We start from the raw sequence: 15,902 nt of genomic DNA, 5'->3' as shown, positions 1-15,902 counted from the left end.
GGTCAGCTGGAAGAAAAACAATTAAATCTTTTTTAAAAAAATGGTTGAGGTGGTAAATTTAATGTTATGTGTCTTTTACCATGATAAAATAAATAAATAAATGTCAACACAGGGAAACCCAATAGCTGTCGTCTTCCTGGCGAAATTCTTCCTCTAATACTTTTCTCCCCGCCCCCCCTTACCGAATTATTTTTTCCAACTTTTTATTTTGTAAAATTAAAGAAAACCCAGATGAGTGTCTGGCTGGATCAGTCAGTAGAGCATGTAACTTTTGATCTTGGGGTTATAAGTTTGAATCCCATGTTGGGTGTTGAGATTACTTAAAAATAAAATCTTTAGGGGTATTTGGGTGGCTCAGTTGGTTGAACATCCGGCTTTGGCTCAGGTCATGATCTCATAGTTCGTGGGTTCGAACCCTGTGTCGAGCTCTGTGCTGATGGCTCAGAGCCTGGAGCCTGCTTCAGATTCTGTGTCTCCCTCTCTCTCTGCCTCTCCTCGGCTTGTGTTCTGTCTCTCGCTCTCTCAAAAATAAACATTAAAAGAATAAACTTAAACAAATTTTAAGTAAAATAAAATAAAATCTTAAAAAATTTAAAAACCATAAAACTCATAAGAATTGGATATTGAATACTCATCCTAGGTTCATTTAACTGTAAACATTTTGCCAAATATGCTTTCTCTCTCGTGCGCTCTCTATGCCTCTCTTCCCACATATACACATATATACGTATACATATGACATATACACACATATCTATACATAGACACACACACACATATATATAGGTATTTGCTAAATTATTTGCAGGTTAGTGGCAGACTTCATAACAATTCTAAATATTTCAGCCTATGTATCCTAAAAATAAGGATATCTCCTTCATAATCATAATAGTACACATATTATTACACTTGGTCAAGAAAAAATTATTCATGATAACTGTTCAAGATGATAAGGCAGAATGGCAGACTTTATTCAGGGAGAACTACTGCAATGGGGTTTTCTAATATGGGAGAGAGACTGAGCTCAACTCCAACTCTGACAATGACAAACAGGAATTTATAAGGAAGGAGCAGGGTGAATGTTAGTTGATGGAAAATTACTAAAACGAAACATCAGAGAGACTGTAGCTAAACTCAATGATGGGGGTGCATCGCTGGCTAAGTCAGTAGAGTATGCAACCCTTGATCTCAGGGTTTTGAGTTCAAGGCCCACATTGGACATAGAGATTGCTTAAAAAAATAAAAAATAAAATAAATAAACTGTATGAGATCCTGCTGAAGGCAGGCCAGGGTGATAAGATATGCAGGATAAGAGATGAAGAATTTAATCAGATATCAAGAGTGGTCAGATACCAATGGTGGCAGATTTTCCATATATTGACCCAGCAGGATTCTTGCTAAAACTATACTTGATGGGCCAATGACAGAGTCCAAGGTCAGGGGCATAGTGAGAAACAGGACTCAGAGGAACCTGACTCAAGTTTGGTCAAAGAGAGAGTCTTTGTCATATCTGAGAAATTTAACCTGGATACAGTATTATTATCTGCAATGCAGTCCCTATTCAAATGCCCCAATAATGTCTTTTATATGTGTTATATTTTGTTTTGCTTTGACCAAGGACATCCAATGAAAGATCACACATTGTATTTAGTTGTGACATCTCTTTTCGTCTCTTTTAATCTAGAATAGCATCCCTTCTTTTTTTTTTTTTTTTTTGCTTCTTTTTTTTCTTTCATATCATTGACATTAGTTAAGAATCAGGACAATTGTTTGCCAAATGTCAATCAATCTGGATGTCTCTGATGGTTTCCTTACAATTAGATCTAAGTTAAAAATTTGGCAGGATGATACATTGTTGATCTGTGCTCTTTTCCTATCTTGTGGTATGCCATAAAGGGTTAACCCAGCAGGCTTGGTTGCTTAAACTCTGCACATTCCAAAGAAAGGGTTAGACCTTGACCAGCTCCTGGGAGATAACCTCTCAGCCCTTAGAATCTGCCTGAAAAAAGTGTTTTTGTATGCCTTGGGCCTTGGGCCATCCTGTATCGGTTTGACCAGATAATTTATGCTAACAATTTGATTTATGGTGAATAGCTGTTTTCATATGCCTCAGGCCCTGGTCCATGCTGCTTGGGTTCAACCTCTGAATCTGGTAATTGGGTACCTAAGGTCAGTCATATGGTGATACATGCTTCTAAAACTGGCCCTGGACGGTTATTTAGTGGCCCCAGTAAAGCCCTGGACACCACAGCTTGAGTCAGCTTCTTTGGTTGTCAACACTTCACACATATAGTCACATACGGTTGCTGGGAGAATTGAGTACTGTCCGTGTGACCCCACTGAGAAACGACAACTAGTAGATTATTCCTAGTTTGTTCCAGACTTTGCCCCATGCTCCTTTTGCCCCATCCTTTTGCTGATGTTAATTCATATCCTTTTGCTATAATAAACTGTAACTGTGAGGATAACAGCTTTTTAAAGTTTTCTGAGTCCTTCCAATAAATCATCAAACCTAAGGGAGTCTTACAGTTAGCTTGCTTCATCATTGATGTTAACTTTGTTCATTTCATTAAGTTCCTCCTGAATTTCTCTGAAAGACATCTTTTCTCTTTGTAATTAGGAAGTATTCTGCAGAGTGATAGTTTAAGACCATGAATATCATGCTCTCCCACAGTTTTTCACATAATAGTTTTAGTATTTATTGATGATTCTTATATGAGTCAATTATTACAAGGCCAATAAAATAGTGATTTTTTTTTTCTGTAATAACATGGACTCATGGCTTCTTTCTTATTAATCAGTGAACAATAACCCATTCCTGTTATTATTTATTTGTTTATTCAAACTGGCCAATATTTGACTGGTGGGACCCCCTTCAAGCTGGCTCCTATGTCCCCTTAGTTTTTCGGCACTTCCTTAATTTCTAATACTATAAGATGTTCCCAACTCATCTTGTCTTTTCCTGCCCCAGCCTTGGAATTGACCATTTCTCCAAGGAGCCCTTGCTCCTTTTACTGTCCTTGTATATAAATTCCAGAGTCATCTCTGTCCTCCAGGAGTGATGAATAGAAAACAGAGTTAAATTGTTTGTTAGGAAACTAGGAGAGAAATTCCAATCTGCTTACAACCTTAAGAGTCCTGGTTATAGATGAATCTTTGTATACTTCTTCAAGAAAACCTCAAGCATGCATACTTTCCCTATTCTCTCACTGGCATTAAATGTGTTTTATGTTGATACAATCCCCTCTCTATCCTATGATCTAACACTCTGAGAAGGTGGTCTAACATATAACAGGGTTCCAGAGAAGTCAAATTGTATTTTTTCTAAGTACTTTCTTTGTACTTTCTGACTTTCCAAATGTTACCAAATCTGGTCACAGCACACTACCAGGTCAGATTACCCCACATATGTCACAAATATTTCAGTTTAGTAGTTGAGGACCTATTGATCTCACCTCTTTATAGTAATGGGTGGCCCATGTTTGGAGTTTGGTTTAATTCTGAATTAAATGGGAAGTGATTGAAAAGTTTTGAGCAGTAGAGTTAAATGATCTGGCTACATTTTAACAAGATCACTCTGACAACTGTGTAGAGAATGGACTGAAGGGGATGTGGTAGGTACTGGAAAACACTCTCAGTGGCTTACTGCAGAAAGCATAATTGATTGAGGGCCACAAATGTGGCATTTTAAGGGCATGCTTTGCACTGGCTGTTCTCAGCCAATGATTGAGCGTAGCAGCGATACTAAGGCAGGACCCTTCCCTAGAATCACAGGACTCCTTTGACAGATGACTTTGACACAAAGATTTTCTTAACTGGACAGCAGCCTAAGAGTGTCCCACTCAAACTTCCTTCACTTCATCTGCACCTAAATTCACATCACAGTCTGACAGCTTTTCTAGCCTCTCCTAACTCCCTCTTCGTTTTCTCCCACAGGGGCTTCTCATGAAAAATTTCTAGTACATTTAATCATGTCTTGGCATCTGTTTCTTGGAGAACTAATAGAGGGGTCAAAGGCAGAAGTGGGAGACCAGTTAGAAGGCAATCACAATATTCCAAGTGAGACATGATGGTGGCCTGGAGCAGAGGGGGGCAGTAGATGTGGAGAGAAGTGATTAGATTTTGTTTGTTGTTGTTGTTTTGTTTTGTTTTTTGAAGATGGAATTTACTAGAATTGCTGCTAGGACAGGATGAGAGAAAAAGAGAGAGGTCAAGGGTGACTGCATTGTTTTTGGCCTAAGCAATTGAACACATGTCGTTGCAATTTTCTGACATGGTAAAGCCTACGAGAGACAGGGTTTGGGGAACAAGATCAGAAGACTAGTTTTGGGGGCACCCGGGTGGCTAAGTCAGTTAAGCTTCTGACTTTAGCTCAGGTCATGATCTCATGGTTCATGAGTTTGAGCCCCACATCTGACTCTGCACTAACAGCTCAGAGCCTGGTGTGTGCTTCAGATTCTGTCTCCCTCTCTCTGCTCCTCCCCTGCTCACACTCTCTCTGTCTCTGTCTCTCTCAAAAATAAATAAACATGGGGTGCCCAGGTGGCTCAGTCGGTTAAGCGTCCGACTTCGGCTCAGGTCATGATCTCACAGTTTGTGAGTTCGAGCCCCGCGTCAGGCTCTGTGCTGACAGCTCAGAGCCTGGAGCCTGCTTCGGATTCTGTGTCTCCCTCTCTCTCTGCTCCTCCCCCACTCATGCTCTGTCTCTCTCTGTCTTAAAAATAAATAAAACATTAAAAAATTAAAAAATAAATAAACATTAAAATTTTTTTTTAATTACATAAAAAAGAAGGCTTATTTTAGATATGTCAAGTTTGAGATATTACTAGATTCCCAAGTGGAAATGTCAGGTAGGCTATGGGTTTAATAAGTCTGGAGGGCAGAATAGAGGTATTGCCTGAATTTGGTAGTTAGCATACAGTTGGTATTTGAGGCTATGGAATTGAATGTGATCACCAAAGAATACTGTGATAGAAAAGCTCCAGTAACTAGTCCCAGAGCATTCTAAATTTGGGAGATAAGGAGTATTCAGCAAAAGAGACAAAGGAAGATGCTACAAGTTTAGAATTGTCACAACTGCCTGGTGAAATTAACTGGCAATCACCGATCTGGTTTCCACCCATATAGCTTTTCCTTTTCAGAAAGTCATATAAATGAAATCAACTAATATGTGGTCTGAGTCTGGCTTCTTTCACTAAGCATAATGTGTTTGAGATTCATCCACACTATTCTGTATATCAGTAATATCAATAGTTGTTCCTTTTATTTGCTGGATTAGCATTTCTTTAGTATATATGTGCTACAGTTCATTTATCCAACACCAACTGATGGACATTTGGTTTGTTTCTAGTATTTTTATATGATGAATAAAGTTGCTATAAACATTTGTATGTGGTTTTCATGTGAGGACAATTTTTATTTGTCTTGGGGAAAACTTACCAGTGGGATTAATTGCTGGGTCATATGGTATTTATTTATTTATTTATTTATTTATTTAATAAATTCGCCAAAGTGTTTCAGGAAGTGTCCGTACCATTTTACATTCCCACCAGCAATGTGAAGAGTTCCAGCTGCTTTTGGGCACCTGGATGGCTCAATCTGCTGAGCAACCAACTCTTAATTTCAGCACAGGTCGTGATCCCAGGGTCGAACGAAGTATGGCGCCTGCTAAAGATTCTCTCTCTCTCCTTGCCCCTCCCTACTCTGTCTCTCTAAAATACAAAGAGAAAGAAAGAAAGAAAGAAAGAAAGAAAGAAAGAAAGAAAGAAAGACAGAGGAAGGAAGGAAGGAAGGAAGGGAGGAAGGAAAAGAAAAGAGAGGGGAAAAAAAGGAATTCTAGCTGCTTTACATCCTCATCAGCACTTGGTATTATCAGGTATTGTTTTGCTATTCAGTAGGTTTGCACCCATAACCTATCATGGTTTTAATTTGCCTTTCCTTAATGACTAATGAAATTGAGCGTCTTTTCGTGTGCTTATTTGCCATCTGTTTATGTTCTTTGGTCAAGTGGCCATTCAAATCTTTTGCTCATTTTCTAAATTGTGTTATTTCCTTATTGTTAAGTTTCAGGAGTTCTTTATATGTTGTGTATACAACTGTTTTGTCAGATATATGATTTGTAAATATTTTCTCCCAGTTTGTGCTTGTCTTTTTATCCCCTTAATGGTGTCTTCCAAAAAGAAAATCTTTTTGATTTTGACAACGTCCAATTGAGCAATATTTTCTTCTGTGGATTAAATGCACTTTGGGCATCATATCTAAATTCTTTGTCTAATCAAAGGTAAAAAAAAACAAATTCTCCTTTGTGTTTTCCAAAACTTTTATAGTTTTACTTAGAAGTCTGTGATCCATTCTGAGTTAATTTTGTATAAGGTATAGGTTGAGATTTAGTTTTAGATCATAGATATTCAATTGTTCTAATACCATATGCTAAAAAGTCTATCCTTTCCCCATTGAATGACCTTTGGTCACAAATTGTATGAATTCATTTCTGGATTCCGTTTTGTTCCATTGGCATGTGTCTGTGATTTTGTCAATATCAGACTGTCTTAATAGTCTTGAAATCAGGTAGTGTAAGACCTTCAAGTTTGTTCTTCTTTTTCTACATAAATTTTAGAATTGGCTCATCATTATCCTAAAAAAAATTTTGCTTATATTTTGACTGTAACTGTCTTGATCAATTTGGGGATAACTGACAACTTCATATTTAATAAGTCTAATATTGCCAGCAAGGTCCCTGCCCTCATTTTCATAGTTGCATTTTAACACTTAGATACTTTTATTTAAAAAATTTTTTTAAATGTTTTATTTATTTTGAGAGAGAGAGAGAGAGACAGAGTGCAAGCAGGGGGAGGGGCAGAGAGAGAGGGAGACACAGAATCTGAAGCAGGCGCTGGACTCTGAGCTGTCAGCACAGAGCCCGCCATGGGACTCTAACTCATGGACCATGAGAACATGACCTGAGCTGAAATTGGACACTTGACTGACTGAGCTACCCAGGCACCCCTGTTGTTTTTTGTTTTTTTACCATCTTCAAAAATTTATTATTTTTTTTAAGTAATCTTTACACCCAACATGGGACTTGAGCTCATGATCCCAAACTCACAACCCTGAGAGCAAGAGTCACATGCTCTACAGACCAAACCAGTTCAGTGTCCTCAAACAAATGAATTTGATGTAAAGCTAGAATACGAAGACTCTTAATCTTTTAAAATTTTTTGTTTCCTTCATTTTATTAAGACTCTTGGCAACAAAAGCAAAAATAAATGGGACTACATCAAACTAAAAAGCTTCTGCACAGCAATGGAAACCATCAGCAAAATGAAAAGGCAACCCACAGAATGGGAGAAGATATTTGAAAATGATATATCTGATAAGGGGTTAATATCCAAAACATATAAAGAACTCATACAACTCAATAGCAAGAAAACAAACAACCTGATCTTAAAATGGGCAGAGGATCTGAACATTTTTCCAAAAAAGGCATACAGATGGCCAACAGGTATGTGAAAAGGTGTCCAATGTCACTAATCACCAGGAAAATGAAAATCAAAGCTACAATGAGATATCACTTCATTCCTGTTAGAGTGGCTATTATCAAAAAGACAAGAAATAATAAGTATTGGCTGGGTGCCTGGGTGACTCAATCGGTTAAGCATCCGACTTTTGCTCAGGTCATGATCTCACAGTTGGTGAGTTTGAGCCCCGAGTTGGGCTCTGTGCTGACAGCTCAGAACCTGGTGCCTGCTTCAGTTTTTTTTTTAATGTTTATTTATTTTTGAGACAGAGACAGAGCATGAACAGGGGAGGGGCAGGGAGAGAGGGAACACAGAATCTGAAGCAGGCTACAGGCTCTGAGCTGTCAGCACAGAGCCCAACGTGGGGCTTGAACTCACGGACCATGAGATCATGACCTGAGCCAAAGTCAGATGCTTAACGGACTGAGCCACCCAGGCACCCCTGCTTCAGATTCTGTGTCTCCCTCTCTCTCTGTCCCTCCCCTGGTCACACTCTGTCTCTCTTTCAAAAATAAATAAAAATTTTTGAAAGTAAGAATTGGCAAGGATGTGGAGAAAAAGAAAGTTTTATACACTGTTGATGGGAATGTAAATTGGTATGGCCACTATGAAAAACAGTATGGAGGTTCCAAAAAAAATAAAAAATGGAACAACCATATGATCCAGCAATCACTTCTGGGTATTTATTTGAAGCAAACAAAATACTAATTTGAAAATATATCTACACCCCCATGTACATTGCAGTAATATTTACAATATCCAGGACATGAAAACAACCTAAAACAACCTAAGTGTCCAATGACTGATGAATGCATAAAGAAGACATGAGATTATATATATATAATTCAGCCATAAAAAAGAAGGAAATCCTGATATTTGTGACAACATGGATGGAACTTGAGGGCATATACTAAGTGAAATAAGTCAGAAAGAGAAAGACAAATACCATGTCTTGATGGTCAAGAGGTACGAGCTTCCAATTATAAAATCTAAAAAATAATAAATAAGGCTCTATCTGTATACTGAAATGCAATGAAACACATTTGGGAAATCTCAGCACTATTAAGATGGATCAATTAATTGTTCATCTAAAATCATTTAGAGGGATGCCTGGGTGGCTCAGTCAGTTGGGCGTCTGACTTTGGCTCAGGTCATGATCTCAAAGTTTGTGGGCTCGAGCCCCGCATCAGGCTCTGTGCTGTTGGTTCAGAGCCTGGAGCCTGCTTTGGATTCTGTGTCTCCCTCTCTCTCTCCGCCCTGCCCCGCTCATGCTCTGTCTCTCTCTGTCTCTCAAAAAATGAATAAACGTTATGAAAAAAAATTTTCTTAATCATTTAGGAATTGTTTATGTATATATAGGCAGTGCCTTTCTATATGACTACTAACTAGTGTCTAGATGAAAATGATAACTATTAACCCATTGTCAACTGGCAAGCATTTTAAATTAGTTCTCCAATTATAGTGGTGGATTTGCACAGATTATTTTATTCTCTTAACAGGTTCCCCTTTGGACAAGAAGAGACATTCTCAAGCAGTTGGCCAGGGCTGGGGGTACATGCTAAGATTAAGGGTGCTAGGAAAGATAAATGAGCCACATTGGGATTAAAACTATGATCTCATTGATGAAGAGTTCCAACTAACCAGCACAGAGATAATAAATATATACTTCTTGGAACTTTGCTCTTTTCCACAAGTATTTTCTCTGTAGTCACTGAAGTATGAAGACATTTTATTCTCTCTAAACTTCCAGCAGAACTCTTTGTGCCAGGGATAGCACATTCCATCCTTCTGTGTACTATTACCAGTAAACAATGAAATGACCATCATAGAGTCTAAGTATGTGTTGCCTCATAAAAGGAATTTAGAAGAGTTTTTGGATGAAAAGCACCAGAGTATAGTGGCAGTATTGTACTATTGTGCAGAATATTATTACACCAAAGATTATGAGGCATACATATTTTACTGAGAGTCTTTTGTGGGCCAAATTCATGTCCTGAAAACAGACATGGAATTTTAGATTAACATAAATTTATGGAGATTGTGGATTTTTCTCCTAGAAAATGAATACATCTTTTATACAATTTTCAGGATGAAGAACAATAATGAAAGTGTGGAAGCAAAGTTATAAAATACTCTTTACTTTTATGCAACATCAAGTTGTTTTTAGAGATGGTAAAATCTGCTTTTAAAACTTATTTCTACTTCAAATGAACAAGCTCACATAAAAGGCAAGGAAACAGAATAAGAAGGGGAAACAGGACACAAACTGATAATTTATCAAAATGTGGTTGTATCACATTCTAGGTTGCAAAGAACAGAATTTCATTCAGTCTTAAGGGAAAAGGGGGTTAACTGAAAGGACATGTGTGGTTTAAAATTATTAAGCCATTTCATAACTGAGACAATTCAAGGACTGGTTACACCAGAGTCCAGATGGCTTTTCTTTCTCTCTCTCCTAGTGTCTCTCTGCTTTCTCCAACCTTTCAAGTAGGATACATGTGATTGGATTACTTAATTACTCAGTGTGGAGTCTATCTACAGGGTAGATTCTTATTAGGTGTCTATCCCTGACAAAAGTGTTTAGCTTCTCTTAAAAGGCAATTGGAGACAGGATGAAGTCTATGTCATACTAGTTAATATTGGCCCCACATTTTTTTAAAGTTTATTTTATTTTGAGAGAGAGAGCACACGCATGAGCGTGTTTGTTTGCTTATATGGTAGTGAGGGAGGGGCGAGGGAGAGAGGGAGAGAGAGAATCCCAAGCAGACTCCACACCTAGTGCAGAATCTGACCTAGAGCTCAATCTCACAGCCATGAGATCATGACCTGAGCTGAAATCAAGAGCCAGACACTTATATGACTGAGTCACCTAGGTGCCCTGGCCCCACATTTTTAAAAACAGAAAAATAGCTCTTCACAGAAATCTAAATTGTATATATGAAATGTTTTCTAAAATGGGAAAAATGTATGCATATGAGTGAATACAAAAAGGGACTGTATGAAATAAAAACTGTTTTTCAAAGAGATGAGATTATAATTGGCTTTCCTCCCCCCACCTCAGTTTTTGCCCATATTGTTGTTCTAGTTCTTGACTAATTTAAGAAAATTTTTTAAATATTTAGAACAATTGGGGCAACTGGGTGGCTCAGTCACTTAAGCATCTGACTTGGGCTCAGGTCATGATCTCATGGTTCTTGAGCTCCGTGTCTGGCTCTGTGCTGACAGCTCAGATCCTAGAACCTGCTTCAGATTCTGTGTCTCCCCCTCTTTCTGACCCTCCCCTGAGCTCTCTCATTCGTAAAAATAAATAAACATTAAATTTAAAAAAAAAAATAAATATTTAGAATAAATAAAATTTAACAATGCCCAGATGGTTTTTAACTGAGTACCTTTATTTTTTTTTAATTTTCAAATAATTTTAAATGCCAGCAGTAGAGTCAGATTACATTTAGAAAATGGGTAAGAGATGTGTTTCATTAACATTTTAATTTAAGATGAGTCAATAGTCTTTCCAGACTTTCCATGTACATAGAGAATTCATTACTTGGAAGTATCATACATACTTTAAAAAATAAAATCCCAGATATATTTGTGTCCTTCTCACACAAGCCTTTAAACTATTTGCCCATCCCTCTGCACAGCTGTGATCATGCTCCTTTTTTATAGAAAGCATACTGAAACATTAGAAAAATATAGCTGTGAGTATGAGGAGGTAGAGTACGCTTAATGTATTTATAGCAAGTGGGTAAATTATACCAAGTATAACAAACACCCAGACTTTTAGGACCAATTTTAACTGTCAAGAGTTTAAAATTGGGAGTAATGGTAGAAATCTCTAAAGAATTTTTTTAAAATGTTTTTATTTATTTTTGAGAGGAGAGAGAGAGATAGTGCTCATGGGAGAGGGACAGAGAGAAAGGGAAAGAGGGTCCAAAGCAGGATCTGTGCTGACAGCAGAGGTCCTGATGTAGAGCTTGAACCCATGAACCATGAGATCATGACTCAAGCCAAAGTCGGATGCTTAACCGACCGAGCCACCCAGGCGCCCCTCTAAAGATTTTTTAAAAACCCAATTAGTTGGGGGGCACCTGGGTGACTCAGTCAGTTAAGTGTCCGACTTCGGCTCAGGTCATGAACTTGCGGTTCCTGAGTTTGGGCCCTGGGTCAGACTCTGTGCTGACAGCTCAGAGGCTGGGGCCTGCTTTGGATTCTGTGTCTCCCTCTCTCTCTATTGCTCCCCTGCTCTCTCTTTCTCTCTCTCAAAAATAAATAAAGATTAAAAAAAACAACAACAATTACTTGGTTAACAGAACTTTTGCTTTATTACCAGTGATGCTTAATTGATTTTTTCAGAGCCCAAAGGGCCAGTATTAACTTCCATCCCCAGTAGATACATTTCTAAGTGTTTATGATGGTGGATCAAGTGGAATATATATTTATCAAAGTGCCTAATTACAATGATTGCTCAGCAATTTAACAATGCCATTTATGTTCCTAATGAAATTCTAATGTAAGTTATAAGAAATTAATTCCATAATCATATGGGAAGTATACTTGGCCTGTACTCTAGAATTCTGATTAATATTTCCAATTGATTTGCAGTAAGTAACATTCTTACCAAGTTTGTTTAATCAAGTGGAAATTGTATTTGTCTGCCACCTGGGGGATTTATGGAAACACTGCAAGTGGCAAAATTCACAGTAATAAAATGTTACAAGATATGTGTTGATAGTAATTATTTTATGAATAATGTTGGCTTATGTGTGTTATATATATATGTATATATATATATAAAACATACATATATATGTATATATACATATGTATATATATGTATGCGTATGTGTATATATATGTATGTATGTGTATGCGTATGTGTATATATATGTTATATATGTTATACATATATATACACATACGCATATACATGTGTGTGTGTGTGTGTGTGTGTGTGTGTATGTGTGTGTGTTTAAATTTGGCCAATGACATAGTGGCAAAACCAAGAAATATGTATTCTGGATGTAAAGTGACAAAAATGTTTCCAAAAGAAAGGAGTGATTGTGTTGTCAAATATTGCTGGTAGATCAAGTAAGACTGACCACAGCATTAGGTAATTGGGAGGTCATAGGTAACCAGCAGACAAACTGTTTCTGGATGTTTTATGGGTTTTTTGTTTTTAATTTTTTTGTAATGTTTTTATTTATTTTTGAGAGACAGAGATAGACAAAGCACGAATCGGAGAGGGGCAGAGAGAGAAGGAGACACAGAATCTGAAGCAAGCTCCAGGTTCTAAGCTGTCAGCACAGAGCCCAATGTGGGGCTTGAACTCATGAACCATGAGATCATGATCTGATCCAAAGTCAGACACTTGACTGACTGAGCCACCCAGGTGCCCCTGGATGTTTTATGGTTTCTATTGCTATCATGAGTATATTTTATCATTTATGACATTTTTCTAATCCATTACTGATGGAGTATAGGGAACTCTTAATTTTTATAAGTTGATCCTTTATTTGAACACCTTACTGGATTTTATTGTTATTTCTAATAGTTTATCAATTGATTTACTTCTGTCTTCTAGGTAGAAAGTCATATTGTTTGAATATTGCAAGATTTGTCTCACTTTTCTAACATTAATATTTCATTTGGCATTAACTGGGACCTCCAGTGCAGTGTTAAGCAGTAGAAATGAAAGTGACCACCAAAGAAGACATCCAGATGGCCAACAACACATGAAAAAAATGCTCAACATCACTCATCATCAGGGAAATGCAAATCAAAACCACAATGAGATACTACCTCACACCTGTCAGAATGGCTAACATTAACAACTCAGGCAACAACAGATGTTGGCAAGGTTGCAGAGAGAGAGGATCTCTTTTGCACTGCTGGTGGGAATGCAAACTGGTGCAGCCACTCTGGAAAACAGTATGGAGGTTCCTCAAAAAATTAAAAATAGAACTACTCTATGACCCAGCAATTGCACTACTAGGTATTTATCCAAGGGACACAGGTATGCTGTTTCAAAGGGGCACATGCACCCTAATGTTTATAGCAGCACTATCAACAATAGCCAAAGTATGGAAAGAGCCCAAGTGTCCATCCACGGATGAATGGATAAAGAAGATGTGGTATTTATATACAATGGAGTATTACTTGGCAATCAAAAAGAATGAAATCTTGCTGTTTCCAACTATTATGCTAAGTGAAATTAGTCAGAGAAAGACAGGTATCATATGACTTCACTCATTTGAGGACTTTAAAACACAGAACAGATGACCACAAGGGAAGCAAAAATAATATAAAAACAGGGAGGGGGACAGAACATAAGAGACTCTTAAATATGGAGAACAAACAGAGGGTTACTGGAAGGGTTGTGGAAGGGGGGATGGGCTAAACGGGTAAGGGGCATTAAGGACTCTACCCCTGAAATCATTGTTGCACTATATGCTAACTAACTTGGATGTAAATTAAAAAAATAAAATAAAAATTTTAAAAAGCATAAAAAAAAAGAAAGTGACCATTACTATAATTTAAAATGGCCTACTGTAGATTTCTGGGAAACAGTCTTTATCAAACAGGGAAGTTTCCTTCTGTTCCTACTTTGTTAGAGATTTCCTTTTCTTTCCTCCTTTCTTTCTTTCTTTCTTTCTTTCTTCCTTTTTTTCTTCCTTTCTTTCTTTCTTTCTTTCTTTCTTTCTTTCTTTCTTTCTTTCTTGGCTTTTTAAACTGCTTTATTAACTTCACAATATATAATGAGCATTTTGCCATGCAATAGGGTAAAACTCCCCCGCTGACAGAATCTTACAGATTGGGTCAAAATACAACATTCATTTAGAAGTTGGTAATAGGAGACCCACAATGTTTACAACAAAGGTATACGGAGAACATGTAAGTTTAGGAAGCAGGTGTGTGTTATCATTAACTTCAGGGAAAACATCAGGATTGGAGGCATAAGGCAAAACTCATCATGATGGTCACGGTGCGGAGGATCAGGGCTAACTACCTGCAGACTATGACTGAATTGCTTTTCCCTCAGCTTTTCCATCAGCTCTCTCACCTTCCCAATCCTTCCCATCTTGTCTTCTTTCATCCTTGCCTGTGGCTCTGCAAGCCTCTGAATCATGTCCCACCTATACTGAAGGATGGGCTGACTAAACACGGAAGAGCCTATCATTTACTCTGGACACACAATATTCACCAGCTTCCAAAGGGAGGCTTAAGGGCTCTCCTTTATTAGCAACTTGCTCCTTTTCATTTTTTTTTTTTTTTTAATCATTTTCCTGGCTGTCATTTTCCATGTTGAAATTTTTGACTGTTTGTGCCTCTTTGGATGCCATTGCTCCCAGGCCTAGCCTTGCAGTCTCTTGCTCCCGATTCTTGCCCAAAGTGCGCCCCTACAACAGACCAGGGCACCTGCTCCCCCTTCGCCTCCTACTCTTTGGGGCTGCCCCTGACCTGCCCTGCTCGGAGACTTCCGTCTCCTTAAATCATAACTTTGGGTGGAATTTTATCAAATAATTTTTTTAAATATTTATTTTTGAGAGTGAGAGACAGAGCGCAAGTGGGGGAGTGGCAGAGAGAGATGGAGACACAAAATCCGAAGCAGGCTCCAGGCTCTGAGCTGTACCCGCAGATCAGGAGGCAGGACTTGAACTTACTAGCTGTGAGATCATGACCTGAGCCAAAGTCAGCCACTTAACCGACTGAACCACCCAGATGCTCCAAGAATTACTTTCTAGTTGCAAGAATATAACAGAATCGGTCTGTCTCCAACCTAATCCAGTATTAAGTTTTATGTTACTTAATGGGCAGTGACCACACCTTTACAGGAAACTTACGGGATGACATCATGAGGAAACAATGAGACAAATCCATAAGGTGGAACATGCATTCTAAAAGACAACTAACTGGCTTGGTCAGTCTCTTCAACACATCAGTGTTGTGAAAAAAGCAACTGTCTTAGATTAAAAGAGATATAAGAAACAGAAAAACCAAACATAATGTGTGGTCCTGGATTGGCTCTTGATTTAAGTACACCAGATGTGAAGAAAATTTGGGGACAATTGGAAAATTTGAATATGTACTATATATTAGACAATATTAAAGAATGATTGATCTAATTAGGTATGATAGTATTATGTTGGCTAAGCAGAAAATATTCTTCATTCTTGAAAGATGCAAAGCACAGCATTCAGAAGCAAAATGTCATATTGTCATTAATTTATTTTAGACTACTCTTTCATTAAAATTTATTTTTGAAAATGGAATTTGTATTTGGGAGAAGATAAAATTGGATCTATTCTGTGTAATATACGCCAGATTAAACTCTAAATGGATCATAAATCCAAACGTAGGCTTACCAGTTAAAATGTACAGTTGCCT

At 37.7% G+C, this 15,902-nt stretch overlaps 1 pseudogene; it reads right to left on the bottom strand.

Annotated features, from left to right (window-relative positions):
* Positions 1-14,382: 14,382 nt before the first annotated feature.
* Positions 14,383-14,857, bottom strand: LOC122201271 (annotated as a pseudogene).
* Between the last annotated feature and the right edge of the window lie 1,045 nt (positions 14,858-15,902).

The sequence above is a fragment of the Panthera leo genome, chromosome D1, assembly GCF_018350215.1.
Source record: "Panthera leo isolate Ple1 chromosome D1, P.leo_Ple1_pat1.1, whole genome shotgun sequence".
Lineage (NCBI taxonomy): Eukaryota > Metazoa > Chordata > Mammalia > Carnivora > Felidae > Panthera > Panthera leo.
This window is presented reverse-complemented; position numbering and strand designations above follow the sequence as displayed.